The sequence below is a fragment of the Phocoena phocoena genome, chromosome 10 (genome assembly GCF_963924675.1).
Source record: "Phocoena phocoena chromosome 10, mPhoPho1.1, whole genome shotgun sequence".
NCBI classification, from domain to species: domain Eukaryota; kingdom Metazoa; phylum Chordata; class Mammalia; order Artiodactyla; family Phocoenidae; genus Phocoena; species Phocoena phocoena.
The window spans coordinates 21,244,233-21,255,055 of record NC_089228.1 but is presented as its reverse complement, the minus strand read 5'-3'; positions in this window follow the sequence as shown (position 1 = coordinate 21,255,055).

Here is a 10,823-nt window from a genome sequence, read left to right as displayed (position 1 = left end):
ACGGCTTAGTTGCTCCACAGCATGTGGGATCTTCCCGGACCGGGGATCGAACCCGTGTCCCCTGCATTGGCAGGCAGATTCTTATCCACTGCACCACCACGGAAGCCCTACTACTACATAATTTTTAATAACTCCCTGTTAAGATTCTTTACATGGAAGTACCATAATTTATGTAACCAATCTCCAATTATTGGATATTTGGACTGCTTTCAATGCTCACAAGCACTTCTTCAATAAATATCCCCTGTAGTTAAATATTAATACACATGCAAAGTTATTTCTTTAGGATAAATTGAATATATTCCAAGAAGTGAAATTGCTGGGTCAAAGAAAATGAGGAAATTAAGGGCTTTTTACATGTATGGCTAAGTGATCCCCTCAATATTATTATTACCCATCCCTAATACACATATATTAAGTTATTTGCAAATTATATATATGTTACTATTCCAATATTATACATAATTTATAATTATATTTATACATAAATATAAAACACACATTGTCAACTTATTCTTCAATATATGTCAACTTATTCTTCAATATAAATTTATAACATTTATAAATATAAATGAATTTAAATTTATATGTACATCTATATAACAAAACATATGCAAAAAAATTAAATGTGAGAAGTTTTAAGTGGACGTGCTACTATTTTCTTGCTACCCCAGTGGTTTTTTTTTGAACACCCCAAGATTGAGAGGCTTTTCATATATATGGCTAAACTATTCACCAGAAAGATATTACCAATTTACTTGAATGATCATTTTAAAATAAAGAACACAGATGCATAGTGACAGCTTACTATTGACCTCTCCCCTGTGAGGATTCCTTTCATCCTGGTCCTGTAACAGGGAAATAAAAGCTTGGCCTCAGCAGGCAGCGAGGTAGACCACTTTACACAACTGATTTGCAGACCGTCATTTCAGAGACGGAGCTTGCAAAACAGTGGTCTAAAGAGACTGTACCAAAAAGAGTTTTGTGTACAAGGAGGTTTGGAAATGTTATATTCTGCAGTTGTCTTTTAGAGATTTGTAAAACACATGAGCTTTTAGAGACTCTGAGAAATCATATGTGAAAGAAATCCATTTATTTAGCTCAATATTTCCCAAACTTATTTACTTAATTCATGGGTTTTTTCTTTTAAAAATCACTAATGGTCTTCCCTGGTGGCGCAGTGGTTGAGAGTCCGCCTGCCGATGCAGGGGATGCGGGTTCGTGCCCCGGTCCAGGAAGATCCCACATGCTGCGGAGCGGCTGGGCCCGTGAGCCATGGCCACTGAGCCTGCGCGTCCGGAGCCTGTGCTCCGCAACGGGAGAGGCCACAACGGTGAGAGGCCCGCGTACCACAAAAAAAATAAAACATAAAAAATAAATAAATATAAAAGCAGAAGATCTGGAATTAGTCTGCCAGATTCAAACCCCAGTTCCACTCCTTAGTAACTATGTGATACTCGCCAACTTAACCCAAATTCCTCATCATATAAAAGAGATCTGACTGTAATATTTATCATATTCAATTAATGAGGGAACTAAGTGAGGATACAGATAGATACTGAACTAGATATAGATATGGAAATTAAGTAGGATGGTGCATGGCACAGAGTAAAACCCTCAATCGATGTTATATATTACAAGTCTCATATTTCATGGGTAACCACAGAAACATTTAAAGAAAAACAAAGGCAATTGTAAAATGTAATACATTTAATAAACCACTTCCATGATAGAAACCATTATATTAACAGCAATAAACAAAAGCGCTTTAAAAAATCTTGCTGTTCTTATAGAGAGCAACTCAGAGGCTTTTAGATGGAAATGTGTATAAATAGAAAACCCACCATTTGCATGTAAGTGTGAAGCTATCCTCAGAAAGTGATTGGAATTGTTGCTTGTAAGCTTTCAGATTCAAATTCTATTCTGGTGACCAAATGTTTTTGATGATCACACACATTTAGAAATTCCTGTAACGGTGCCGCTTCAGCTAACTTCCATCTTGCTGAATGAGTTGGGAAAGTGGGTACATCTCTCCCAGCTGCTTCCACTATGCATTTCATCCATATGCTGACAGGGCAGGTTTTGCTGGTGTAATTAGCCTCATTTGACACACAGATGATTTAGTTGTGCTTTCTCTTAATGATGTTCCCCTGCCACCTCAGCAGCTTCTCACATCAGAATCCAGCTATGATGTCAAGAGAAAGTAACAAGCTATAGGATAATCAACTGACTTTTTTACAGCCAGATAGGGCATCACAGATCAGAATCTCTTGCAGAGGTTTTTAAGTGCATGGATGCCCTGGGACCCCCACCCCCCAGAAGCTACTAAATCACAATTCTCAAGTTTGGATCCAGGAATCGGTACTTTTGGAAAACTCTCTAGGTGATTTTGATTTATAAATGAGTGTGAGAATCACAGCACTATTGCAAGCCACTCATTTTACAGATCAGGCTCAGAGACCTTAGGAGACTGCATTTGATGACGTTCAGAACATGCTACCCCAAATATGGCACCTTGACATACTGAATATTCTAAGCTGAAGGAACTTGAGAACGAGCATGTGCGGGAAGGACTCTTTGACCTTTTCCTCTTCAGCCCGGAAGCATGTCATAAGACCCTCCTGTGATAGGAGCATCCTCACCTCTGAAAACAGAGGGACCAAGATGAATCCAAAGAAACAGGCCTTGCTCAGCTTCCCCTAGTTGACTGTCTTTGTTTATACCCTTCTGTCCTGTCACATTTCCCCATGACTTTCCACTTCTCTTCAAACCTAGTATAAAAACCCTTGAGCAAAAAAACAAAAACAAAAACAAAAAAAAAACACTTGAGCAGAAGCAAGAAGAACTACAATCCTGCAGCCTGTGGAAGAAAAACCACATTCACAGAAAGACAGACAAGATGAAAAGGCAGAGGGCTATGTACCACATGAAGGAACAAGATAAAACCCCAGAAAAACAACTAAATGAAGTGGAGATAGGCAACCTTCCAGAAAAAGAATTCAGAATAATGATAGTGAAGATGATCCAGCACCTCAGAAAAAGAATGGAGGCAAAGATCGAGAAGATGCAAGAAATGTTTAACAAAAACCTAGAAGGATTAAAGAACCATCAAACAGAGATGAACAATACAATAACTGAAATGAAAAATAGACAAGAAGGAATCAATAGCAGAATAACTGAGGCAAAAGAATGGATAAGTGACCTGGAAGACAGAATGGTGGAATTCACTGCTGCAGAAAAGAATAAAGAAAAAAGAATGAAAAGAAATGAGGACAGCCTAAGAGACCTCTGGAACAACATTAAACGCAACAACATTCGCATTATAGGGGTCCCAGAAGGAAAAGAGAGAGAGAAAGGATGCAATAAAATATTTGAAGAGATTTAGTTGGAAACTTCCCTAACATGGGAAAGGAAATAGCCACCCAAATCCAGGAAGCGCAGAGAGTCCCATACAGGAGAAACCCAAGGAGAAACACGCCGAGACACATAGTAATCAAATTAACAAAAACTAAAGACGAAGAAAAATTATTAAAAGCAGCAAGGGAAAAATGACAAATAACATACAAGGGAACTCACATAAGGTTAAAGCTGATTTCTCAGTAGAAACTCTACAAGCCAGAAGGGAGTGGCATGGTATACTTAAAGTGATGAAAGGGAAGAACGTACAACCAAGATGACTCTACCTGGCAAGGATCTCATTTAGATTCAATGGAGAAATCAAAACCTTTACAGAGAAGCAAAAGCTAAGAGAATTCAGCACCACCAAACCAGCTCTAAAACAAATGCTAAAGGAACCTCTCTAAGTGGGAAACACAAGAGAAGGAAAGAACCTACAAAAACAAACCCAAAACAATTAAGAAAATGGTAATAGGAACATACATATCGATAATTACCTTAAATGTGAATGGATTAAATGCTCCAACCAAGACACAGGCTTGTTGAATGGATACAAAAAGAAGACCCATATATATGCTGTCTACAAGAGACCCACTTCAGACCTAGGGACACATTCAGACTTAAACTGAGGGGATGGAAAAAGATATTCCATGCAAATGGAAATCAAAAGCAAGCTGGAGTAGCAATACTCATATCAGATAAAATAGACTTTAAAATAAAGAATGTTACAAGAGACAAGGAAGGACACTACAGAATGATCAAGGGATCAATCCAAGAAGAAGATATAACAATTATAAATATATATACACCCAACATAGGAGCACCTCAATACATAAGGCAACTGCTAACAGCTATAAAAGAGGAAATTGACAGTAACACAATAAGAGTGGGGGACTTTAACACCTCACTAACACCAAAGGACAGATCATCCAAAATGAAAATTAATAAGGAAACAGAAGCTTTAAATGACACAATAGACCAGATAGATTTAATTGATATTTATAGGACATTCCATCCAAAAACAGCAGATTACACTTTCTTCTCAAGTGCACATGGAACATTCTCCAGGATAGATCACATCTTGGGTCACAAATCAAGCCTCAGTAAATTAAAAAAAACTGAAATCATATCAAGCATCTTTTCTGACCACAGTGCTATGAGATTAGAAATGAATTACAGGGAAAAAACATAAAATACACAAACACATGGAGGCTAAACAATATGTTACTAAATAACCAAGAGATCACTGAAGAAATCAAGGAGGAAATCAAAAAATACCTAGAGACAAATGACAATGAAAACACGATGATCCAAAACCTATGGGATGCAGAAAAAGCAGTTCTAAGAGGGAAGTTTATAGCTATACAAGCCTACCTCAAGAAACAAGAAGAATCTCCAATAAACAATCTAACATTACACCTGAAGGAACTAGAGAAAGAAGAAAAAACAAAACCCAAAGTTAGCAGAAGAAATCATAAAGATCAGAGCAGAAATAAATGAAATAGAAACAAACAAAACAATAGCAGAGATCAATAAAACTAAAAGCTGGTTCTTTGGGCTTCCCTGGTGGCACACTGGTTGAGAATCTGTCTGCTAACGCAGGGGACACGGGTTCGAGCCCTGGTCTGGGAAGATCCCACATGCCGCGGAGCAACTAGGCCCGTGAGCCACAACTACTGAGCCTGCACGTCTGCAGCCTGTGCTCCGCAACGAGAGGCCGCGATAGTGAGAGGTCCACACACCGTGATGAAGAGTGGCCCCGCTTGCCACAACTAGAGCAAGCCCTCACACAGAAACGAAGACCCAACACAGCCAAAAGTAAATAAATAAATAAATAAAATAAATAAATTGAAAAGTAACTGTACCATTAATAAATAAATAAATAAAAGCTGGTTCTTTGAGAAGATAAATAAAATTGACAAACCATTAGCCAGACTCATCAAGAGGGAGAGGACTCAAATCAATAAAATTAGAAATGAAAAAGGAGAAGTTACAACAGACACTGCAGAAATACAAAGCATCCTAAGAGACTACAACAAGCAACTCTATGCCAATAAAATGGACAACCTGGAAGACATGGACAAATTCTTAGAAAGGTATAACCTTCCAAGACTGAACCAGGAAGAAATAGAAAATATGAACAGACCAATCACAAGAACTGAAATTGAAACTGTGATTAAACATCTTCCAACAAACAAAAGTCCAGGACCAGATGGCTTCACAGGTGAATTCTATGAAACATTTAGAGAAGAGCTAACACCTATCCTTCTCAAACTCTTCCAAAAAATTGCAGAGGAAGGAACACTCCCAAACTCATTCTAAGAGGCCACCATCACCCCAATACCAAAACCAGACAAAGATACTACAAAAAAAGAAAATTACAGACCAATATCACTGATGAATATAGATGCAAAAATCCTCAACAAAATACTAGCAAACAGAGTCCAACACATTAAAAGGCTCATACACCATGATCAAGTGGGATTTATCCCAGGGATGCAAGGATTCTTCAATATACACAAATGAATCAATGTGATACACCATATTAACAAACTGAAGAATAAAAACCATATGATCACCTCAATAGATGCAGAAAAAGCTTTTGACAAAATTCAACACCAATTTTTGATAAAAACTCTCCAGAAAGTGGGCATAGAGGGAAACTACCTCAATGTAATAAAGGCCATATATGACAAACCCACAGCAAACATCATTCTCAATGGTGAAAAACTGACAGCATTTCCTCTAAGATCAGGAAGAAGACAAGGATGTCCACTCTTACCACTATTATTCAACATACCTTTGGAAGTCCTAGCCATGGCAATCAGAGAGAAAAAGAAATAGAAGGAATACAAATTGGAAAAGAAGAAGTAAAACTGTCACTGTTTGCAGATGACATGACTCTATACATAGAGAATCCTAAAAATGCCACCAGAAAACTACTAGAGCTGATCAATGAATTTGGTAAAGTTGCAGGATACAAAATTAATGCACAGAAATCTCTTGCATTCCTATACACTAATATGAAAAATCTGAAAGAGAAATGAAGGAAACACTCCCATTTACCATTGCAACAAAAAGAATAAAATACCTAGGAATAAACCTACCTAGGGAGACAAAAGACCTGTATGCAGAAAACTATAAGACACTGATGAAAGAAATTAAAGATGATACCAACAGATGGAGAGATATACCATGTTCTTGGATTGGAAGAATCAGTAGTGTGAAAATGACTATACTACCCAAAGCCCTCTACAGATTCAGTGCAATCCCTATCAAATTACCAATGGCATTTTTTACAGAACTAGAACAAATCATCTTAAAATTTGTATGGAGATACAAAAGACCCCAAATAGCCAAAGCAGTCTTGAGGGAAAAAAACGGAGCTGGAGGAATCAGACTCCCTGACTTCAGACTATACTACAAAGCTACAGTAATCAAGACAATATGGTACTGGCACAATAACAGAAACATAGACCAATGCAACAAGATAGAAAGCCCAGAGATAAACCCACGCACCTATGGTCAACTAATCTGTGACAAAGGAGGCAAGGATATACAATGGAGAAAAGACAGTCTCTTCAATAAGTGGTGCTGGGAATACTGGACAGTTACATGTAAAAGAATGAAATTAGAACACTCCCTAACACCATACACAAAAATAAACTCAAAATGGATTAGAGACCTAAATATAATACTGGACACTATAAAACTCTTAGAGGAAAATATAGGAAGAAAACTCTCTGATATAAATCACAGCAAGATCTCTTTTGATCCACCTCCTAGAATAATGGAAATAAAAACAAAAATAAACAAATGGGATCTAATGAAACTTCAAAGCTTTTGCACAGCAAAGGAAACCATAAACAAGACAAAAAGACAACCCTCAGAATGGGAGAAAATATTTGCAAATGAATCAATGGACAAAGGATTAATCTCCAAAATATATAAACAGCTCACGCAGCTCAATATTAAAAAAAAAAACAACCGAATCCAAAAATGGGCAGAAGACCTAAATAGATATTTCTCCAAAGAAGACATACAGATGGCCAAGAAGCACATGGAAAGCTGCTCAACATCACTAATTATTAGAGAAATGCAGATCAAAACTACAATAAGGTATCACCTCACACCAGTCAGAATGGGCATCATCAGAAAATCTACAAACAACAAAGGCTGGAGAGGGTGTAGAGAAAAGGGAACCCTCTTGAACTGTTGGTGGGAATGTAGATTGGTACAGCCACTATGGAGAACAGTATGGAGGTTCCTTAAAAAACTAAAAATAGAACTACTATATGATCCAACAATCCCACTACTGGGCATATACCCAGAGAAAACCATAATTCAAAAAGACACATGCACCCCCAATGTTCACTGCAGTACTATTTACAATAGCCAGGTCGTGGAAGCAACCTAAATGCCCATCGACAGATGAATGGATAAAGATGTGGTACATATTTACAATGGAATATTACTCAGCCATAAAAAGGAACAAACTTGGGTCATTTGTTGAGACGTGGATGGATCTCTAGATCTCTAGATCCATCCAGGACTGTCATACAGAGTGAAGTAAGTCAGAAAGAGAAAAACAAATATCGTATATTAACGCATATATGTGGAACCTAGAAAATGGTACAGATGAACCGGTTTGCAGGGCAGAAATGAGACACAGATGTAGAGAACAAACGTATGGACACCAAGGGGGGAAAGAGTTGGGCGGGGGTGGGGGTGTGCTGAATTGGGCGATTGGGATTGACATGTATACACTGATGTGTACAAAATGGATGACTAATAAGAAACTGCTGTATAAAAAAAAAAAAAGCTCAAGTTTACCATTTCTTGGGGTCTTCATTTCCTTATGAAGATGTCTGTGTCATGCAAAACTTAAGTAAATTTGTATGTGTTTCTCTTGTGAATCTGTCTTCTGTCAGTCCAATTTCCGGGGGCAGAGTTGGAGAATCTAGGAAGGTAGCAGGAAAAAGAAATTTTCCTCCCTTGCCCTGGGCAAGTCAACCTCTGGGCCTCATTACTTCATCTGTAAAAGTGGGACGGTAAATGTAAATACGTACTTTACAGGATTTTTGAAAAAAAAAAAACAAAAACCTAAATGACATAATCCATGTTAAATGCTGATTAAATATTAATCTTATATTTTCACAAAGAAATTGTGTGACTCTTTTCTGCCTGATACCTGGCAAATACTGTTCAAGACAAAAATAAATCGCTCTTCAACTTAAAACAGCATGTAAGATACATGTAGAAGAAATGTTTAAATCTTGATACACTTAGGAAAATCCTAATGGTAAGAAGAAGCACTTTTTTCTTGGATCTATTCATTTTTCCATCCTACCTTCATTCAGGAGAGGGAAGATAGTGGATAAGCCATCTCTTTCATCAGCCCCAAACACTAGCTATAAGTGGACACAACTTCTATAAATGGTTCCCAAATGTTACTAAATAAATCAGTTCTGTCCTGTTTGTGGCATGCTATTCTCTTATGCAATTCCATTTGGGTCACCACAACTCTGCTCACTGGCTGCACATTGCCTGAAGATTTTGTGAGTGTGAAATAAATGCCTCTCTCTCTCCTCAAATTTCCCTGACCCACGGCTACATTGCGTCAGGATGGGCTCTTACATTTACAAGGCAAGTGCTTCCCTAGAAGCAAAACACCCAGCCTGCCTTGCTCTTACCATACCCCAGAGTAGCATGAATTACAAGTGGATATTTACTATTTTGTTTTCATTGTTTTAACAAGCCATCTCAAAATTCTTAAATTAAATTGATTTGATTTGGACTTAATTTCAAAGGTAAATTAATTCTATAACTTCTGAAGGTGTGAGGATGTTATTACACTATTACTAATACTGCTACTACACTATTACTGGTACTACCATTACTGCTATTACCATTAGAACAACTACTACTATGGTTACTACTATTACTACTGCTGCTGCTACAACTACTAGTGCCGTTGTTACTATTATTACTATTAATATTGACAGTCTACTGCTATTACTGCTGCCTTTAATTTTACAGCCACAGTGCTATCATATTTGAGTACTTAATGTCCCTAAGCATGTGTTAAGTGTTATATGTGTGATACGACAGTTTCTTCATAATCTTGGAGAGTCGGTACTTTTATTAACCTCCTCTGACAGATATTAAAATGAAACATAGGCATTTGAGTTAAGGACTGCCTCTAAATTTGGGGCTCTTAATCCATGTCCTGTATTAGCTTTCTATCATCCAGCAGAAATGGCTTCTCACATACCTACAAGACTGGCATCACATAGCACAGAAAGCAACTGCTCTGAGACCTGAGCCTCCCTATTTCCACGATAAACTTCCCCACTTCCCTGCCTGCCTTTGAGTGTCTGCCAAATGCCAGTGATGGTGACTGACTCCCCTGCCAAAGCAAGCTCTGTATAAATAGCCTCTGTTTGTTCTTATTTGGGTGATCTTCATTTATTTCCACAATTTCAGTGCATTCTCCTCTGGCCATAGAGTATAACATAAGAAATAATAGTCATGGGCTTCCCTGGTGGCACAGCGGTTAAGAATCCACCTGCCAACGCAGGGAACACGGGTTCGAGCCCTGGTCGGCGAAGATCCTACATGCTGCGGAGCAACTAAGCCCGTGCACCACAACTACTGAGCCTGCACTCTAGAGCCCGTGAGTCACAACTACTGAGCCCGCGTGCCACAACTACTGAAGCTCACGCTCGTAGAGCCCCGTGCTCTGCAACAAGAGAAGCCACCACAAAAAGAATCCTGCACACTGCACTGAAGAGTAGCCCCCGCTCGCCACGACTAGAGAAAGCCCATGCGCAGCAACGAAGACGCAACGCAGCCAAAAAATAAATTAATCAATTTAAACAAAAAGAAAGAAAGAAATAGTAGTCATCTCTAGGAAGGCATGAAGATAAGAAGCTCTAGATCCTGACCCAGAAAAGCTCAATAGGTAAAGATCAGTCCCGACCTAAATAAGCAGAACAGGCCAAAATAGTGTTTTTATTTTTATTTATTTATTTATTTTAAAAAGAAAGGACCTTGACTAGTCCAATCCCTTGGCTTTTTTAAAAAAATAAATCTATTTATTTATTTATTTTGTCTGCCTTGGGTCTTCGTTGCTGCACGTGGGCTTTCTCTAGTTGCGGCGAGCAGGGTCTACTCTTCAGTGTGGTGTGTGGGCTTCTCACTGCAGTGGCTTCTCTTGCTCTGTAGCACGGGCTCCAGGCACCCTGTGGGCTTCAGTAGTTGTGGCACGTGGGCTAAGCAGTTGTGGCTCTGGGTTCTAGAGTGCAGGCTCAGAGCTTAGTTGCTCCGCGGCATATGGGATCTTCCTGGACCAGGGCTTGAACCCATGTCCCATGCATTGGCAGGCGGATTCTTAACCACTGCACCGCCAGGGGAGCCTTGGAGTT